Below are 21,752 nucleotides of genomic sequence, written 5' to 3' on the forward strand. Positions count from 1 at the left end.
ATAAAAAAAATAATTAAAAAAAAAGGAAGGAGAGGAGCTCGGGGTCAGTGACGGAAGCAGGTGGAAGTGAGCTGGTCGTCTAATAATGCCCGTGGAGGGACTGACTCCGCTCGCTCTCCACTTTGGCTACTTGATGAATTACCATAATTGAATTGACACTGCACTGGGACCCCAAAAGTGGAGGTGGACAAAAGTCTTGGGTCACTCTCAAGCTAAAATGACCGGAAAGGGAATTTAAAGTAAGCGACAGGAACAAAAGCAATTCCGTCGCTAAACGTCAGCGCGGTTTTCCTCCTGCACTCCCGCGCCGGACTTTATGAATTGACTTAATTGACGGCAGCTCAGAGCACATGGGACGGGGAGCTATTGATTAACTGTAGGCTTGGACTGGCTGGAAAATACCAGCGCGTCCCCGGGGGTGGCTCACAAAGCTTTGGGTCGGCAACAGCGCGTCCGGCTTTTTCCATGGATTTCTTCATAATGTCACCGGCGAGAAGCTAATGCCTGCGCCGCAGTCCCCGAGGAACCCTCGCCTCTTGACCACATTTGTCAAAGCCCGCAGGCCGTATTCCTGCCCCCATAATTCTCCCGACCGGGACCGGGAAGAAGTCAGCGAAAGCTTTATTTCGCCACGTCAAATAAAAAATAGAAATCTCACAGCTGGTGGCGAGGACAAAACGCCTGCCATGGTATATTTGTGCATTTGTATTGGGACACCTACAGGAAGTGTAGAAAATGTGGAGCAAAAAGTATTGGGACAAGCAGATAACCTCTTCTGGCCGAATTTGACCGTGAGGCCGTCTAAAGATTGATTGTGTCAGCAATCAATTGAGCTGACATCGCTATGACAACCAAGGATAAAAGAGTTGCAGAATACGCTCTGCTTTTAATCAGAAGAAACAAAAAGCTTTTCGAGAGGGCCTTTTTAACGCACCACTTCCCCTCTTAGGCTTTTACTTCCACTTGAATGCAAGAGCATCGACTGGATCCTAAAGTGGCCTTTCAATGAATAGTGATCATTATTATCGTTGAATTCGTTGAAGTCTTTAACGGCCTTGCGGGAAAGCAAAAGCGAGAATCAGCGCGTTCCCCTGACCTCCGTCACCATTTCGGAATGGCGTCACAGGTCGTTATAATGAAGGCGCCTAATAGAACATGACGGCGTCGTCATATTCTGGTTGTTTACACCGGGCGCCCTTTATTTTCTCGGCCCGGGCAGAAACAGCGACCTCATCATGTGCCGCCTAATTGCGTAAAAAAATGAAAACGAAAAAAGCAAATTGCTCGAAATTGCGTGTCGCGGGCTGACGAGCAATAAGACCCTAGCCTTCACGCTCGCTCGTAAGCAAGACAAATGTGTCTGCTGACAATTCGCACCCTGATGACGCTCAGCGACCCGCCTGCACATTTACAATCGCAACAATTAGCCATTAAAGGTGACGATCGGTTTTATCGAATGCGGTCGCCGCCGCCACCACGCAGACAAACGCGTTCATCAATACACGCCGTTAATGGGGCCGCTTTACATTGGGAAGCGTCTATCTGCCTCCCAGAACACCCCCCACCATTCCCTGGCCGGCCTTCCTCTGAATTTGTATTTCTCCTCTAACGAGCGACGTGAGCGACATGGCGAAGCACCCTATGGCGCCCGGCGAGCCGAAGCTACCTCGCCGCAGCCCCGGGGGTGCAATTAAAAGTGAGGCAGGAGAATGTCAGCCAGGTGGGCGAGCCAGCGCAATGGAGGTAAGAAAAGAGGGGAAGGAAGAGAGGTGTGTGTGTGTTTCACAGTTCAACAGGGGGAGGGTCTTAAGACCTCCATACTGGATGGACCCTTTGGGTCAACTTTGACCCGTTTGTATACTTGTATCGAGCTCACATATAGGTTTGGGGGCGGGGCAGGAGAAATACTTCCAAAGCTGTTTTACAATCTGCAGAGAAGGATGCTAAAGCATGGAAGTTAGTTTGTCCCGCATCAGTCGTTCATTTATCACAACGACAAGACTCTCTCAGTTTCATCATCTGCGCTCCTCTTGCTATGCAAACAGAAATAACTCCCAAGGAACCTCATCAATAGGTATTGATCGATTGCAGCGCCGTCTAGACTCCCCGACGCTTTGGCGCAACAACGCCAACGCCGTTTTTTTAATGTGATGTATGAAGGCATCGTCGCATATCAATCACTTGCCATCCCGCCGGGCCGCCGACAAATGTTGATGATATCAAGCGGGAAAGTCGGACAACACGAATCAGGCTGCAAAAATGAAGATAAATGAAAGCAAAAGCATTGCAAGCATACTGAATACACGGAGCAGAATTAACGCTGGCAAAATTGCCTTATTAAGACACCTTCGGAGACTTTCGTCGTGTTAAAAATGTAGATAAAACCTCAAATGGCCTTTTGTTGAACCTTCTCTTGCTGTGTTTTTATTTTTCTGGAAACAGCACAGACATCAATAATGGCTGACTGATACTGTATTTGCCTCATCCTGCCACATGCCAGTTAGCGAGCCATGGGGGTGAATATGTTTGCAGCCGCCGACTCGCTCCTCTCTGACTCCGGCCGCCGCATAGCAAATAAGTGGAATGAATCACACAATCTGGGCCAAGTCCACCAGAGCCCCCAATTTTGCCTCCTTTTCTTTCCCTCCTCGCATCCGTCAGTCCGACGCAGTAGCCGAGTGGCCCACTTTGGAAGCCGCAGAGGCCTGCCCCAGTCACCCTTCATTTTGTGCGGCGTTGGCTGCAGCTCGCCTCTTGTCTTCTTCCTTAGGTGGAAACGGTGCCGACTGAAGAAGCACTTCCCCGCCCCCCCCTATAGATTTTGAATCTTGGCCTTCCTGTGTGGATGAAAACACAACACGCGGTCTGAAAAATTTCAGTTCCTGTTCAAACTCTCATAGAGACACAGACGACATGGCCGCTGAATGAATAGAGCCCGTCTGTTTACATCAAAGGCGTTTTTATCTTCTGGAGTTCACCACCAGCTTGCACATGACGGCCTGACAAAGGTGGGAGGTGTCCGGGGGGGGGGGGGGGGGGGGGGGGTACTGGCTTCCTGCTTCCCCCGCAGCCAGTCCCGATGCCCGCTCGCTCGATGCAAATCAATAAACGAGACCCTTGAATGCAAAGGCGTCCATTTGCATGCGACTCTTAAGGATGATTTGTTGCCATTCAGGACAATTAAGATGACATCACGCCACGCTCAGGAAGGGGAGGGGCTTTGACCCCGCACAAAGTGGACTTCTGTTCTCACGTCAGTCGCCACGGTTACCGGGGTGGAGGCAAAGGCAAGGAGGCTTATGTATTCATGAGAGTGCACGTTAAGTGTAGCAGAGGGTCAATGGCGAGAAAACACAATTGTCGCACAACGCTAAATAATACATGACGCTAAAACAAAGCCACGGCCGGCTAAAATACGGCCGCAATAAAACCAGCGCACAGAGGAAAGAGTTCCCCCCTCGATAGAGAGTAACGACCTTTACGCCGCCGCCTCCATAAAACAAGGCGCTGACAGTCGGGAGCGCCTGTTTTTTGCGTTATTAACGACCTCACGTGGGGCCTTTTTACGCCTTTTAAATTGGAGCAAATTTCTCCCAAACTGCGCGCTAGCAGCGAGGCGAGCAGGTGCTCGGGAAGTCGTTTGTCTCCTACCGGCCGGCCAGCCGACGACGCACGTGCCGCCCGCACAAAACAGATTATTTTTTTTTTGCTCTTCCTCATATTTGCATCTGCTAGCCGTTTCCTCGTCATCATAGTAAACACCAGTTGACAATTGTGCCCCCCCCCCCCCCTTCCATAAAATGTCTGCAGGTCATAAGCACACATCCATAAATAACAATGAAGGTGCTGTAGAAAGTAAACAAGATTTGCATACAAATGTTGACATTAGCCAAAGTTCCTCTCATGGCCGTTTAGCTGGACGTGAGGCAAGCATTGTCATGTTTTGTACAAATTCTGCTATTGTGATTTGTTCTCGCTTCTGATTGGCTGAGGCATGTGATTCTTTAAAAACACACCAAAAGCAAAATCATCAATATCCATCAGCATTTGCGCTTCTTCAACCTTGTGGTTGATTCACCTTTATTTACCTCGTTTTATAGCCCCCCCGGGGGCGTCGCCCGCTGGCCCAAATGAGGCCTGTGATGGGCTGTTTTGCTTTTATCGCCACCTCGCCGACCCCCACGGGAGTGAACGGCTAATGAACAAAGAAGCCCGATTGATCGCCGTTTGCCTTTGATTCCCGAGCGGCGACGAGGCGCACGCTTGGCTTGGCTTCTCTGATGGCCGCGCTCGCCTTTTCTCCGGGATGCTGAATTGCTGATTGTTTGCAAGAGAGTGTTCAGAGAGGCAGGAAGTGACCCTATCGTGGGGGGGGATCGTGAACCGGGGCGTCAGAGGGTAACAAGACCAAAGTGGACTGTGGGAACCAAAATGCTTACGTGGTCCGAGGGGTCGGAATTTGCCCTCAAATTTGAAGTGAAATATGAACTGGTGGAGTCCGGGCAATGACAGCGGCCTCTTTGTTACCGATACCGGTTCATTCCAGACAGACTATTGACGTACGCTCCAAAAAAGAGATTTCATTTAATTTTCTTTTGTATTTTTATTTTATTGTGTCATATACTGGCAAAATGTACACCACCCGACTTTTGGATGACCGGGTTGTAACCCATCAACGCTCCTTTCAACGTCGTCCACCTCCAGTGAAAGTTCAGCAAGGCTGCAAGCGAGCACCCGGGCGCACTCGCAGGAAGTCCTCGTTCCGGGCCAAATGAAAGATTGAATTATTTGTCCTTATCGCGTGGCCAGCACATGGCGGCCCGGTTTCTATTTCCCATTTCACACCTGGAATGTTGCGAGATAGCTCGTGTTCCTTTTGGACCCGATTGACAATCGGCAGTCAAAAGACGGAATTATCTATCGCAAGGCTACTGCCCACACGCCCCGCCCCCGCCCGGCTTCCTCCGCGCTGTTATTCGAGATAAACAATCAATAGTGCATTAATGCGTCCCGCTCTCCGAGCAATGTCACCGGCTCACTTTGAGCAGCTAATCTTGCTCAGCAACTGGAAAAATGATAGATTGGAATTTGACTGCCTTGGGGCCGTCATTCGCTCACGTTTGAGGTCAGCGCGTGTTTCCTTTGCTTCCTCTGGCGACGTTAAAAGACGTACGCTCGCCTTCTTTACAGCAAAGGTGACCACGTTTATTGCAGAGCGAGGGAGTAGGGGGGGTGAGGCGGGAGAGCAATCGATTTACAGCGAGGACTGGACGTTTTAAACATGATTCCCAGCCAGACATTTAAAAGCATTGCAGTGCTCTTGATTTGATGAGCGCTCCCCTTACGGAATTCTGATGACGCTCCTGTTCCTGCAGGAGGGAGGGCAAGGAGGGGAGGGAAAGGTCGTTGGGCCGCGCTATGGTCCCGCTTCCTCTTTGCAACGTGACACATTTGCATCTGCATTCCCAAAGCTGCCATTGAGGGGAAGAAAAAGGGCGGCTTTTTGTTTGGAACCTCTGTGAGAAAAAAACAAAACAAAGGCGCACTTATGAAGAGGCCCCACTCGCCTCTCCTTCCCCCCCCGACGCCAATCAAACACTCATTCGCTCCCCTTTCATTAGTGTACCCCCCCTCACGACCCCACAGCCAGACAAGAAGAAGACTCCGTCAAAGACCGAAGAAGACCTTCAATTCAAAAACCTGTTTATTTTGCAGCACTGACTCAAGTGCCAAGCTTCCAGTTTCGAGGAGAAAGAAAGAAAGGCAAGGCAAGGAGTTGGTATGCTTGGGTTGGCTAGAAAGTAATGTCGGGGCAGAAGGAGACCAAAGCGGAGCTCTTGGGTTGGCTTCAAAAGAAAATCAGCTTCGGAAGATGTTAGCGTGGCACTTCCCAGCCGCAACCCGGCAAAGTTTAGAAGAAAACAATCAAAAACTACAAACGAGAAGACATCTGGAAGATTCGACTTTAAATTAACCCCACCCCTAAGACTAACCTTAAACCTACCCTCGTATTGATGCTAATGTAAAAAAAATATATACCCCAGGACCAATATCTAAGATGGGGTCGCATTGTTTGATCCAGAAAGTCTTCTTATTTTCCTTGTGTTGGCTGGCAAGCTCCCCGTAGAGGCGAGCTCTCGGCTTCCGATTGGTTGCACGGTTCAAAAAGTTGTCCAGACTAGCACAATGGGCGAGACGCAAGCTCAGCCACCCACACAAATAAAAGTGTACACGGCCCAAACGCGATACAGCGAGAACGTCGTGAAGAACGTGCTCATCATTGACGCAAGATGGCTCGCGTCAGACGGGCCGGGTTGAAGCAGCGCCCTCGCGCTCAACCACCGATTTACGAGGTTACGGCAATTCTTCTCGGACAAGTTCGCCGGGTAAATTAAGTCGCTTGTCCTGCTCGTGCTACCAGAAGTAAAAGCAGCGGCGTGTTTGCTATCCTACCCCCCTCCCTGTTGGAACAAATAATCCCCCGAAGCCTCTAAGGCAGCATGGTGGCGAGGAGGAAGTAGCTCGCACCCCCAGCCGCACGCATGTGTTGTTGACACCAATATGGTGGATGTCACTCGAGGTTAGAGTAAATAACATAAAATCTTTTTTTATTTTGTTGGGAGAAAACAATTTGGGAATCCCTTCTGTGCACCACTTGACCTTAGCATCTTGGCTATTAGCAGCACTTTCTTTTTTATTTTTTGTCAAGCACCACCTGCCGCTGTTAGCGTACCCTTTGACCTCTGCTGTGTCACCTAATCTCGCTCTCTCCGCCATCTCAGGCCGCTCAGACTCTCTTAAAAGCCACTTAGAGGCTCCCGGACCAGCAGATTGAATTAAAGCTTTGGTAAATCAAATTAGCGTTAGAGTGAGCGAAGCCTCGTAGGAGCGTCCCGTCTGGACGTCGCGTGTCATGGGGTGACATCATGGCCGCCTGTAACATTCTAATTGGTGGGCGGGGAGCCGCCCATTCACAGGCCTTGAATGCTGAATCAATTGGATTCGTCCGAGTGGGGAGATTGGTTTTATGAATTTGCCAATTGGAGATGTAGCAACAGTTTTACAGCCCAAAGCAGATCAGGGTTGAGAACAACAGCACTGTTTTACCACATTAATAAAAAAAATATATATATATATATATTATATATGTACTTATAACCCTCACAGCAGTGATGCTAATGAGATTCTAATTCTAATTAATACAAATGGAATGTTTAATGCAATTTTTCCATTTCAAAGAAAGTCCGGCGGCGGCGGCGTTGTTGCCCGAGCACACAGTGGGATTATCCTCTGGCAAACAAGAACCCGAGTTTGCCTTCATCGCCTTGATTAGATCAAATTGGCTCGAAGCTCCTGACACTCGAGGGGGGCTTCGTAGCGGCGCCAAGGCTCCGCTGGCCAGACCTGCCCCACTTCCCGGGCCTTCCTGGCATATCCGTTGAATCGTTCTTTGTTTTTCAGATTCGATCTGCTCTGTGGTTGAGTCGCTGCTCCACGCAACCGTCGGAGCCCCCGTACTGTCCGCAGCCCCACCCTGCCCTAGTTTTCTCAGGAAACTGGAATCTTCACAAAAAAAAGAAAGAAGGCCACTCAGGGAGGCTAAATGACGGGAACGTCCTCCCCATCCTTCACGGCATTATCGATAGAGTCTTCTGTGTTGCGTCTTTCTTGGGGCATTGAAATCGATAGCAACCGGACTGCTCTGTTTATTTTCTAAGACGTTCGACCCGTCCAGTCACATGACTTGATGAAGCCTTCTCAGATGAGAAGAGAGTTGTGAGCCTTTGGAGCTTCCGTATGTCGAGTGGAGCTTCATTACCTCTGCACCATTTCACCCCCAAGCATAATTGGAGGCCCGCGAGACCCCAAACGTCCATTTGTCACGTATTGCCGTCAATGCGGCCCGTCACGGGATGACCTTTCCTCAAAGTGGACGGCTTTTGCCGCCCCCGCCAGCATGGGCTTGTACACTAGCGTGCTATTCTTAGCGACGGCGTCCTTCCGGCACACGTCGGCTCGCTCCCGTTCGACAGGTAGTTTGTTTGGAGCGCCTTCCATTTTATTTCTTTCCCGGCTTGTCTAAGGAGCGCGCTAATGGTGGCGAGGGAGCCCACAATGACGCTCGAGGGGGGGGATCGTCAGAAAAATAGCAGCTTTGCTGATGTGCCGCCTGTTCATTTACAGAAAAAAAATGATAAGAAGAAAGTCACAAAGGCTTTTTGTGCACACAATGGAATCCAGATATCATTCAGCAAATAGACAGGAGACCATTATCCACAGGAGGAGGGGTGACAGGCCCGGGGGGAAGAAATGTGCGCACCAAGACAACCAATCCCCCGCCCCCCCCCACACACAAGCCTCAAGCCAAGCAGCAAAGAGACTTTTTTTTCCTCTTTATTTTTAAAAGCCGCAGTGTTGCTGTCATCTGCAATAACGCCCATCATTCCTCCTGCAGGCTGCTGGAGAGCACAAGCGAAGCACACGCACGTGCGCAACGACTATGTGGCAGCTGAAGGGACGACCTTCAGCCTGGTGCGCAAGAAGCATCATGACTGCAAACCAGGCAGGCATGACTAATCGATCATTGATTCATCAATTTTGAGGCCATGGGATTCAAAGTTAGCTCGACGAATATGCAGCCTCAACCGGCGGCTGCAGAAACGTACGGGCAACGTTTTGGAAAGGTTTGGTTTGTACGACTAGATTGCTTTCACACACAAAATGGCAGCAAGTGGCAGATCGTGACACATTTTTGATGCATCTGCATTTTGTCCACCATGTTAAATTTGTAGTGTGGAAGATGGATGGACAGACGGATGGATACGTTCCCCTGCAGGGCAGTGGCAAGGTCAGTGCAGCCTCAACGGGCGGCTACTGCTGCTGAAATTTGAGGAGCGTTTGGAGGTAAACATTGTGTTGTCATTATGCTTTCACACGCATATGATTGCTGATTCATCATCTGTGAAGGATTTTTTCTTTCCCCCTCTGTCAGGCCAAAATGTAAACCATGTGTTCTCTGCTTTCCCCCTTTTGGAGTTCGACTGAGCTTCACGGGCCTGCCTTCAAATCTCCGGATCGTCCATCGGGTTTAGTGGTGAGGTGAGATATAACTTTGCAGAAATATTTTGATGGAGAGCTGTTGCAGTGGTGCATCTCTAATGACTTGCTCCCCTGGTCACATGACTCTTGTTCCGCTCTGTAGCGCAGCTGTGCTCATAGTGGACCCCCCTATTAGCCCGCTGTCATCCCTCGGTCAATATGAGCCCACGCTCGCCCCCTCCCTGGTCCAAACCTCCATGTTGGCCGGCACCTCCCGCCCGACCGTGCCCTTGTGCCCGCCGCGCACTCGCTTATTAAGCGGCTGTCACGTTGAGCGGCTGGGCCCCAGACAGCCGTTAGAGTTTCATTGCAGGGCCGCTTAAGCTCGCGGGGCTTTGTGCCGGAGGGGTCGGGGGGGCTGCTGTGGTCCCAACAAACACACACACTGCAAGGACAGCAAGAAGAGAGTTTAAGGACGGATTTGCGCTGCCAGAGCACCAATCATCTATTAAACCATAACTCTGGCTTGAAGTATGAATTTAAGAGCAACATTTAAAACGCTAACTAGCCTGCTTGAATCCTCTTAATGGCTGACTAATGTTGCTTGGATCATAGATGTCAATATACATATGTGTACATATATTTTCATGTGGTAGGCTGAATATGGCTGACACTGAAATGACTTTGAAAAAAAGAATAGTTTTCAAGGCTAAGGAGAAATATAACCGGTCTATTTCCGTCATGTAAACTGTTCGTTACAGAAGCAAAATGTTCCAATTTGTGCAAGTAATTTAGCGAGTTGATTTACGCGCGGTGGCAGCGGTGACCTCCGCCGCTCAGCAGGAAGCGGCCGCATGCAAACAGGAGCCGCAGACGCGCCCGCAGCCATGCGAGACTTGATTAGATTTTGATAGCGATCTGGATCCGTGATTCCCACTATTAGATTATTACCGTGCAGGTTCACGCACACACACACACGCGCGCTGGATCGAGGGATTTCATTCCAAATCCAATCCCAAACTCCCCCCGCGTGCCGTCGCTGGGTCAAAAAATCGATTTCACCTCAAACGGAAGACAGACGGACAGGTGGACGGACGGACACTCTGTATCCTTGAGGGAAGTGACTCGAGTTGGAAAAGAAAATGTCCTTAAAAAATACCAACGTGAAAATATAACCTAATCTCTTAAAGTCTTTAATCTAAAAAACAAACACTTTTATCTTATCTCTTTTGCTTTACAAAAAATAATGCCACTTCACCCCCCCCAACAAAAAAAATGTTTTCTTCTACAAGCCTTTTTGCTGAATCAAGTAGGGAGAAGATGGATGAGTCCATTGCGTGAGAAGGAGTTGCGCGAGCACAACCAGAGTAAATGAAGCATTTTGATGCGTTTCAAAACAAACAAGCATCAAAAATAATTAATTGGCCACAATAAATGTGTTGATTAAGACTACAAGAATAGTGAGAGTTAAAAATAGACAAACACTTGAGTCATCAGTAGGAGGAGATGCTGGCGGGCGGGCGTTTGCTGCCGCCTCTTTGCACCTGAGAGGACCAACAGCCCGGCTGCAAGTTGGAAGGCGAACGCTCCTAATTAGAAACGCCGTGGCGCTCGTCCTGCGCTTCTGTGTGAGTGTGTGTCGAAGGCGGGGTGGGGGGGTGTATTGGGGTGGGGGTATTGGCAGCCGCTTCTTCAACATTGGCAGCATTTTGTCGCCTCCCACCCAAAAGAACAAATCCAAAGTGATTTCATCCTGGAGCGCCAAGCGACTGTGTAAAGATGGACTTTTTGCTCATCCTCACTTGTGTGTTTGTAAACTCGCGGGTTCCTCAAAAGGCGGCGCCGGGCCAGATCTGGACCAACTGTTCAACTCGTTGGACCTGCGGCTGTCACTCAAAAAGGGCGACAACTTTTTTTTCTTTTTACAAACGTCATTATTACTAAAAAATTCCGATTTTAAAAATGAAATTTTTATTTTGTAATAATATAAAATAAAAATGTTTATCCTCGAAAAAATACCCACACCTTAAGGAAAAAATTATTAAAAAAAATCATTAAAATTTTTTTTGTTTTAAGATTATGATTTACTTTATACTCGAAAATATATGGATTTGCCATAACAACTCAAAAAAAGTCAATAAATAAAGGTTTTCAAGTTAAAGTAAAATAAAATAAAATAAACATGCTTATCTGCGAAAAAATACCCACCCCTTAAGGAAACATTGTAAAAAAAAAAATATTTAAAATTGTTTTTGTTGCAAGATTATGATTTACCTTATACTCGAAGATATATGGACTTGCAATAATCTCACAAAAAAATAGGAGTCAATAAATAAAGGTTTTCAAATTAAAGAAAATCCACTCCATTATTATTTCAAATTTAAATTCAGTCCTGGAGGACCTTTTTTATCAAGTAGTTTCTATCTCAAAAAATGCATTTTAAATGTTCAAACACAATCTTAAACGTTCTAAAACAATCAATCTAGCTTTTTTTTCAAGTCGTTTCTATATAAAAAAAATGCACTTTATATGTTCAAACTCAATCTTAAACGTTCTAACTCCAGTCAGTGGATAGCAACATAGCGTACGGAGTAAAGCACTCCATTATCGAAGCTGATTGCCTTCTGTTCCAGACGTGGCCTTTGCAGACATTTTCCTCAAGTGGAACTCTTTCACTTTGAATTGACAACATCTGCTCTAGTCTACCAGTTTTAGCCACTAAGAGCACACACAAACACATACACACACGCACACACAATCACCATGCAGCCTGTTTGGAGGTAGATTTAGGACTTGAGTGGCACAGCAGGAGAGCTAATGAGGCATTGTTCAGCGAGGTGTGAATGCAAGTTTATCTTTATGCCACACGGTGAGACAAACGAGACATTTTTGGGGGGGGGTCATTGGGATTTAGGAGGACTTCCCACTGAGCTGCCATTCTGGCCCGCATCCAGCCTCAAAATCCTCTTAGCGGACACCCGTGGAAAAGTCACCGTCGCCGTGTCGTTGTCAGTCGTCGCGGCAAACGGAAAGTCGTAAAGACAAAGTCATCCGAGCAGCGCAGACGGCGGGCCTAACGGAAAACAGACGTTTTCCAGAATCGGGGGCCGGGAGCCTTTTTGCGGCTTGCAAATGTTCTCTTGTGGTCACATGATGACAAGTTAAGAGCAAACAAAGATGGCGGCCGCACAGAGACAAGTGTTGAATGAAAAAAAATGAAAAAGATTTTAGCCAAGCGTTGCACAATTTTCAGACCACATATTTTCTCTCCAAAATTTAATCCAGTGACACGATTTTTTTGGTTCCACAATTTTGTTCAACAAGTGAAGATGGCTTGAAAAATATTTTTTCAACCTGATTTCTCTTGAACCGGAAAGTTAGCGCCGGTGTGCTATGCTCATACTGTTTTGTTTTAGCTGCAACATTCAACCTTGATGAGGCAGACAAGCTTGACAATATTTCTCGCGCAAACCCGACCCAGATGTTTTTCTCTTGTCTCAGCAATCGCTCATACGATGCTGACGTTTTTTTTCTTTTTAATGCCAAGCTTACACAATTGACACTTCATTCGTCAGCGTGGAATCTGGGCTGTCCTACTCTTTTCCTCCGCAATCACTCAAATGCTTCTAATCTAACACAATTTCAAAAATAAACAACACAATTTTGAACTTCCACAAAGCAGGTAAGCTTGAAGTTACTTACTCACTCACATGGTGGCGCTGCATGTGACTTTTGCTTTGACCTTTTGTCTAATCTCTGTCAGACTTGAACTATGTCTAGAAATTACACGTGTCTCTCGAAAGGCCACACCCTGAAATAGTCTTAATACCGAGTAAATTGAGCGTGACGGTTCCGATGCCAAGATTGAGTCTTTCTCATTTAGTTTCCAACATGGACCGATTTAGTCGAACAAACAGACAAAACAAGTTCGCTGCCTGAAGGGGCTATTTGCGTTTCCAAATGTCGCCAGTATACATCCATTACAGTCACCGGAAAGCGTGAGGGGAGGAGGGGGGTGGGGGGTTGCCATTATGAGCTGCAGTGGCGGAATGAACATCGGCCATCATCGCCAGAGACGTGGCCCATCTGGAGCGCACGTAACATCATCAAGTCGGGATCAGCGGTCAGCCACCATCGCGTGACGTCACGGCCCCACGGGGGCACGGGCCAGATGGAAACCTTTTCTTTGGAAAACCTAATCTGCTGAGTTGGTGACTTGACAGATCAAAAAGTGAGCGCTGGGTCTTAGAATCTCAACGCTGCTCGAAAGGATTCAAATGATTGCGCTTAGTTTTTTTTTTCCTTTCCTGTCCTGTCCCTGCTTGTCACAGCAGTTCTTCTCGCTTACACAAATCTCCCGTACCCACGCACACACATTCTGGACCCAACATATGAGCTTGTGCTATTTGCAGCCCCTTTAAATATTCAGCACCTGCCGTGTTCCCCGCTCGTCTTTGATCAGCCTTCGATTCCACTGTGCCCGCTTTCATGTGCAGGCATCAAACCGGCGCAACCTGCACCGTGAGCCTGCCCCGCTCACTCGCCCGCGCACATTTCTTCCCCTCTCAATGGGATGCTCGCCATCGCCAGGTCCACAACAGGCAACTTGTTCACACCAGGAGGAGGAGAAGGAAAGGAGCTGAGTATAGTCCAGCATGTGTCCTGCCCTCTCCACTCCTCATTAGTGTGTGTGTGTGTGTGTGTGTGGAAAAAGTGAGTGCTAAATCCCAATGCCGTCGAAATCTTAATCCTAAAATGCATCTTCATAATCACAGCTCAGCTGAGAGCTAAAAGTGACAAGTTTGCAGAAGCATGCCGGTTAAGTCAATCTTCCAAAAGACAGCTAAATCGAAACATCACTTTTCAGTACTAATGTGTACATTTTATTCTCTTCTAATTTTGCTTAATTTGCAAATCCAAATTGGACGGCAATAAACAAACAAACAAAGCAACAAAAAAGGCCCTAGCAGTAACCGCCCCATGCATGGACTGAAGCATCGTACCTGCACGTACAGCGGGGTGAGAGGGGGGGGGGGGGGGCGGAGGGGGGTCGTTAGATGCGCCCCTGCCTGCGTCTGCGATATGAAGTTTAACCCCCCGCGATAAAAGCGCACAAAGTCGCGTGTCACCGAGAATCTGCGCCGCTACTCTGGAATAAATTCCGGGATGGGGAGGTAAAAAGTTGAAATCAAACTGGGAAAAGCTTTTTTTTTTTTTGGGTGACTAAACATGAACGTATCAAGAAGTCGTTTGTTGCACAAACCCGATGATGCGAAACCCAGAAGGATCAGCCAGCGCACAAACAAAGCCTCTCCTCACCTGCAGGGCAAGACGGGAGCGGCGGCTTGGTCTCCGCGGAAAAGCGGTGGCGGCGGCCGGGATGGAGGGGAGGCTGCAAGATGCAGGGAGAGAGGAGTATCCGATTAAGAGCAGCCAGCGTACGTCGCCGCGCGTCCGCAGCAACTGCGTCCTCGCTGGCTGGATGACACGGAGGCTGAGGGGACGCCAGCCGCCCATTGGCTGTCGAGTCCCCGGCAGCGGGCGGTGGGAGAGGGGGGTGACTGAGGGGGATGGCGGAACGGAGGGAGGGTGAGGGCGTTTGGTGGAGGACGGGGGGAGAAAAATGACGGCGTTTAAGTTAAACGTCTGTGTTTAAAGTTTCAATCCGTTTGAGCTCCAAACATTTTTGATGAAGTCACAATTTTTGCGAAGAAAAATCATCTCATTTGTGGTGTACGATCTGAAATTTACAAAGTTTGTTTATTATTTATGTTTGAATAAAGTACATAATTATTGTGACATTATTTTCAATCATCTCCCACCATCCACTCAAAACGTCAAACATACAACCCACACCGCTATTTACTCACATTTTAATTTATTTCTGCTTTCTGTCTAGCATTTTTTTCTAATTTCTATTCCATGCAAAACATTTGCAATTTATTCAACATAAATAAATGAACAGGAAACATTTTGGCGACATTTTCTTCCATAAAATGTGAAACCGCTAAAAGAGTAATTTTGCATTTTTACTTTGTACTCAGAATTGACATTTGAAGTATGTAAACATCTTAATAAATGATAACTCTGTACAATATGTGCTGTCCATCAAACGTATGGACTAACCCAGAAACCTTCTGCAGCTTGATGAAATGGAATTGATGTATGGCGTTCCTCAGGGCTACGTAGCCTGACTCTTTTGATTTGACCAATTTCGCTGCTTTGCTCAATCGTGCTGATGTTTGGGGATGGGGGCGGGGGTCGATGACTTTGTTTGTGTCTTTAGTGATGTTTACAGTCGAGCTGCTTTCATTTTGGGAGGCCGATGATGGGGTGAGGAGGCGCGGGCGTGCCGGCCAGAAATCAGATTAGAGGCCCAACATGTAAACTGCGGGGATGGAGAGTAATCAAACTAATGCAGCTCATCATTGCTTCATCCGGCGCACATTGCCTCTGCCAGATTACTGCCCTCTAATCTCTTCTGCATGTGTATGTGTGTGTGTGTGCGCGTTTGGGTGTGTGAGGACATATACATGGAACAAACTCTTAAGCGCTCTCTTAGTGGACTACAAATAAAATGTTTACGAGCCGAACAAGTTGGAATGGAAATGAGGTTGGGGCCTCTCGTGACGTTTCCAATAATTTGCAACCTTGCTCTTGTGTGCTCGGATATTTTCTTGTTATGCAAACATGGAGCTGCAATCTTTTGACAAGGGGAAAGTCAAATATTTTAGTGTTGATCAACTCAGTATGCCACGCCCGCCGAAGCCGTGTCGACGCTCTAACAAGTCTTAAGCTTAATTAATGCAATGGGATCAAAACAAGCTACGACAATTTTTTTAATTTTTTTAATGAAATTCTAAAATGTAATTACGTGTGTGCTTATCGGCGGAGAGGATCAGACGGCGAAGGTGTGATTCCTTTGGAAAGTGTTGTTTCTCGATGACAAGATAAGGAACGCTATTATCGCAAGAAAGCAAAGTCATTAAGTTGCGTAATGCGTGCCATAATGAAGTCAAGATTTAGAGATGCGTGAAAACAAAAACAACTCAATCGATTTGCCAGGGTCGCTTGGGGACTTTACCTTCTACGTTCACACCAAAATTAAAACATTTGATCATAAATAGACAACCTCAGTCCGTTCGCGGCCGAATTTCGGGGCTGATCGAGATCGGTGGAAAAACAAACAAATTGTCCCGGATGAAATCAAGCAAACACAAATCATCTTTTTCAGGGTCACCCTGCCGCTCGCCATCTTTCCTCTATTGATGGCGCAGACAGGCCGTGTTTTAACCTTCCCGGTTTTGTTTGTTTCTTAGCAACGGCGCTCATGGGTCACTCCCGATCTCCCAAAAAATATACCACGCAAATTAAATTCCTGTCACTTTGTTCGTCTTTTTCCCTGAAGGACAAATAAGCATCTTCACCAGGGTCACTGTAAAACACTTTCATTTATCAAAATGTTTTTTTCTTTTAACAAAATACGTTTTAAAAAAATAAAATAAAGGCTAATTAGAATCAGATTTATAATGCGTATACTTTTTTTTTAATTTTCCAAGGTGTCAATTTGACGACGCATTTTGTCTGCGTGACATCTAGGCTTGGTGGATAATTCCACCGCTTTGGGAATCTTGGGAGGGTGTTGTCTTATTTTGGTGTTCCACTTCTTGGCTCAGGAGGAAGTTGGGATGGCGGCGGCCTCGGCGCGCCCTCGCGGCACAATTGTGCCGCCTGCTGCGAGCGGTGTGATTTATGATGCCTTCCAGATGCACACACTTACATTCTTTTCCTCTCCTTTCTTCTTTCTGCCAGCTCCGCCTCACGGGAGGGTCACCGTGTCGTCCCGCTCGTCTTGACGGGAAGTGCTCATCTCCGGCGCCCGGCTGGCTTTTCACTTTCTCTCCCCGAGGACGGCATGTGCACGCTGAGCACCTTTGACTTGGGTTGGATGAACATGACTTTGTCAATAATTAAGTCAAAGGTATTTGCTCCCAATGCTAACGTGTCCTGGCTCAAGAAATGCAAATTTTAAACTGGGGATCTTTTCAAATTTGATGAATATCCTGTCTGGTCTGACTTCAAGATTCCAGACTTTCATTCAACATCTGCCAAAACTATTGTCATCCAATACGGCCTTTCAGACAGCAGGGCCAAAAATTTCGATCCAATCTGGATTAAAAGTTTTGAGTCGATTCCCTTCGATGAGATGAGAGTGGCTCGATCTTTTCATTTGGTAGGGTCGTTGGACAAACTGAAATAAATCCAGATTAAATCTGGTTTGACACGATGATCTAGGAAGCAAAATGGCCATCTGCTTTCAGTCGGTTCTGGCTGACGTCTTTAGAGACTGAAGCTGATATTTGCTCGACTGGACAAAAGCATTCTCGCAGACGTCAAGGTCAAAAGCTGCGTTCCTAATGCAAAGGAAAGAAGAAAAAATATTTAACTGGCTTCAGTTTTGCTTGCTCTTATCTGCTCCATCCATCATCACGCAGCTCGTAGAAAAATATCATTGGCCTTTTTGGTCTGGTTTATCTCGTGTCTTTGCAGACCCCGGAGGCGTCCGGAGGACAAAAGCTTTTTTTTTCGTTCTGCTTCCTGCATTTTCAGCATATCGAGGTCAAACCTGCAAGGGATACTTGTGATCATCAGCTGTTGAAGCGGCAAAACACAGACTATTCACAAAAGACGTGATGGAAATGACGCAGCTGATTTGCTTATTTTGGGGATGTTTACATTGATCGGTGTCGGCGCATCGATCTCTAAGCAGACTGTTTAGAGCGCCGCTCGGCCGGCCGCGGCTGGAAGGAGCTCCTATTGATTATTTCCCGTCCGCTTCTAAGTCTTCCAATTAAGCGCGTCATAAATTGAGTCATATTCATCACGCACCTAATGAGACCTCATTAAAATAAAAAAAGGCTTTAGTCTCTGCTACATTTATTCTTGGGAAACTTCTCCCTCATTGTGACTTCACTAGATGAGCCTTGAACAGGTTTCAAGCCCTAATTGGCTTGAAAGTGATTTGAGAACCAAAACCCAGTTTTGAAAGTATATCCTGACACAGCCATCCCAAACTCCAACCGTAAACCAGACCTCAAACTTTTTTGAAACCCTAAACGTGGCTATAACCACCAATTTGAAGTTGGTGAGTCCGAAAAGGTTTTTAGACGGCGTGATGACCTTCGTTAGGAGTCCGCGGAGTCGGGTTCGAGATAGCGGTGGGGGATTAGCGGTGCAGATGGACGCCGACTGGACGCTGCGAACAAATCCCTCGGCGATGTGGTACATTCAAGCGCTTGTCGTTTGTTCTCATCCGGTTGGACATCAATTTAGCAACATGCTTATCTGCGCGGCTACCACTTGTACTTGATCAAGTGACATGATGAATTTCGCCAAATGTTGAGGGGAGTCTGGGGGCTTGGCCTTTTATTTTTTCTTTTGGTTTTACATAATTCTCTTCCTATTAGCAGCAATATTCAGTGTTTTTTCATTGGGAGTGGGGTTGTAATGATAATTTGAGGATCCGAGGTTGCGGCGCTAATCCGGCAGCATTACACTTGACAGAGGGATTAGTGAGTGACAAGTGGAAGTGAAAGGAGAGATGTAAGGGCCGCTTAAGCCGTGTTCCTATTAAAAGCCGCGCAGCGTCGTGACAGTGCGCAAGGCAAGCTTCGTTGCACACTCGCCGAATGCTCTGGGATAAATATCACCAACCTCCCCAACGCCGCCACTCCCCTCTTTTATCCTCCCATCAACCCCCCGTCATCGCCCCTCCGGCCATATAAATTCTCCCTGGCTCCAGGCCAGTCTTTATTTTATTATTATTATTTTTAATCCCTCATCCTTTGGCGCTCCAAATTCCTTCCGCTTGCCCTCGTTTGCTCGACGTGCGACTCCAAGGCGGCGTATAGGCTGAAAAGGATGTGACCGTGTCTCCATGGCAACGGCATAACTTGTGATGACTCAGCTCGGCTTTTATGCCGCTCACTTAAAGAATGATTACATTTGATGACCGTTTTGCTCTTTTTGACAGCATACATAAAGTCAAACAGAGAGAAAATAAATCACCATGTTCACAACATCACAAGCACTTTATGAAAATGCGATGGAGCTCAAACTAATGGTATTATTTGACAGCAGGATCTTCGCCCCCAGAATGATTTGAAAACCTTTGTGTTTCTGGCCTAATATGTTACCCGGGCAACATTTGCTGATTAAATTTCATAGCTTCACCTTTGCCGTCCACCACAACCCGCTTTGACAACGGCAAAAGTTGTGTGCTGGATTGAAATTATATGCGGGAAGTGAAATAATGCAACCTGACAATAATTCTGAGATAAAATTCTTTACATGATGCATGTTTGCGAGCGGTGCGCGTATACGCTAAGGTCGTGTGTCTTTCCGGTGACTTCCCTGCTGGAAGTCCTCTGCCCCTATGCATGACTCACACACGCACAAACACACGCGGGTTTAAATGAGGAAAAAGTCCAAACAGGTTATTTGTTTTCCTGCGGCACTGACCTGGATACGCGTGGCTTCTCTCTCCCATGTGCATCCCCAGAGAGGCGGAAAGTAACTGTTCAATCGCAGGTAATTAACTTCAGGCCGACCTAAGGAATGCCGGCACTAGACGCCGCCATCTTTTAAGTGCGACGCTCCATTAAAGGGCCGTCCCGCAAGGAACCTTGTCAACGTGAGGACGCTAGAGAAAAAGCAACACCGACACACGGGGGGCATGCTGGGGGGCTTGTCTCGTTCTCATATCATCAATGGCACGCATAGTTTCAAGATGTCCAGTGGTTGTGACACTCACACACACACACACACCGAGCGCTTTCACCGTGTTGCTTGTCAGAATTAATGTGGCAAAATGATTAGTACTTTCTGAATTACTGTTTATTTTAGTTTCTCATATTCCATCATGGAGTTACAACAAATAATTGCCACGATTCGTAATACGACAAATTAACAAATAGCAGTCATGTAGTTGTTTGGGTTTGCTTGTTGCTAAGCAGAATTAATGTGGCACAATCATAATTACAGTCTAATGGAGATAGTTTTTTGTTCCTTTCTAGCTTCAATAAATCTTTGACATGATCCACAACACAACAACCCAAATTAATAACACATTTTATGCTAGTAACAACAGAACAGTTGTCACTCATTAGCAGCTGCTTGTTACTAGGCAGAAATTATGCGGCATAATCACATTCACATCCCCAAAGCCCAATTAAAAAAAACAAACAAACACTCACTGGGCTGAATCTGTACTCTCACATAATTATAAAATAAGCCAAAAATGTTGAGCTTTTGTCCTCTGTTGGATGCGGTGGGGCATTGCAACATTTGCCCCATATGCAAATTACACAGCACATTTATTAATCCTTCGAAAAACGAACAGGACGACATAGCACATATACATTGTTCCCGTTATAATACATAGGTGCACTCATATCGTCAGATGGTTCACAATTCGAGTGTTATAGCGTCACCGACTCAGTGCCACCTGTTCACACACAAGCACATTTGCTCAACATGTTGGTGTGTTTGGTGAAAAAACACACTTCATCATTGCCAACCAATAAAGGAAGGCCGTGTTGAAATCCCACCAGAAAAATTAAGTGCGTAATTTGTCACTGAATTTATCGCCTAGGAGGGAAAACAAGCTCTTATCTGACTTAACGTAAAATATTCATGCGGCAATAAAATAAAGTTAACACATCGCAAAGAGGCTTCAAAAACAGCTGACAAATACTTCCAAGTAAAAAGTACAACATCTCCGTTCTTATCTGCTCCCAATTGTGTCAATCACAACGAATAGCAATTTGCTAGCTAACTGAGCTAGCTACAAAAGTGGGTATATGTTTAGACCAGTTCAACAAATGTGGTGCATCTTTAATATAAACGGATTATCGTGTATTGTTGGATTGTTTTGCGTCATATAGATCAAGACCACGTGTAGGCGCATCAAAGAGAGCAAACCAAGGAAAATCGAACTCAAATACAAGTCCGAGTCATGTATTTAGTCCAGGGTTCCTCAACCACCGGGCCGCGGACCGGTACCGGTCCGTGGGTCACTTGGTACTGAGCCGCTAAGCCGCACAGGAAAAAAAATAAATATATTTTTATCTATCGACGATCAATTAATTCAAGTCAAGACGCTCGTCTCTCCTAAAAAAATAATAATACTTGTTTTCATGCCAGTTGTATCATCGTATTTATATATTTTTATAAGTTGTATAGATATATCCTTTATTTATATAAATGTATTATTTATTTATTATATAAAGGCCGGTCCGGGAAAATATATCTGACACGTAACCGCTCCGTGGCGCAAAAAAGGTTGATTTAGTCTCTAGACTGAAATGATCTAATAGGCGTATTGAAATTTGACAGCGACAAAAGCCGGCTGGCGCTTCTAATGAGAGGAGAACCGAATGCGTGGCGTGCCGTTCTGCTAATTATCTGACTTCACAGTCAGATAATTAGTCCGCAGGTGAAGGCGACGGGTGGGCGGGCAACAAGGATGACATTGTTTAGCCTCAGATAGGGCTGGACTGGCACAGAAATTAGGCCCTGGCATTTTCTGGCTCAGAGCGAGCCCTCATCATTAGCGACGTACATCTGATTCCTCATTTTTTATTTTTCATTATTATTTATTATTTACTCAAGGAAAGCGTTGTGTTATGTTTGCCAAACCCAAGGGTAATTAT

General features: G+C 46.6%; 1 protein-coding gene across 1 annotated transcript in view; it reads right to left on the reverse strand.

Moving 5' to 3' along the window:
- LOC133143725 (cadherin-6-like) overlaps positions 1–14,544 on the reverse strand; it is a 28,630-nt gene extending 14,086 nt beyond the window's left edge. The window contains exon 1 of the mRNA XM_061265849.1: positions 14,359–14,544. The gene's annotated coding sequence lies outside the window, so the exon portion shown is untranslated. The remainder of the gene's footprint in view (positions 1–14,358) is intronic.
- Positions 14,545–21,752: the final 7,208 nt, after the last annotated feature.

This window comes from Syngnathus typhle, linkage group LG19 (genome assembly GCF_033458585.1).
Source record: "Syngnathus typhle isolate RoL2023-S1 ecotype Sweden linkage group LG19, RoL_Styp_1.0, whole genome shotgun sequence".
NCBI classification, from domain to species: domain Eukaryota; kingdom Metazoa; phylum Chordata; class Actinopteri; order Syngnathiformes; family Syngnathidae; genus Syngnathus; species Syngnathus typhle.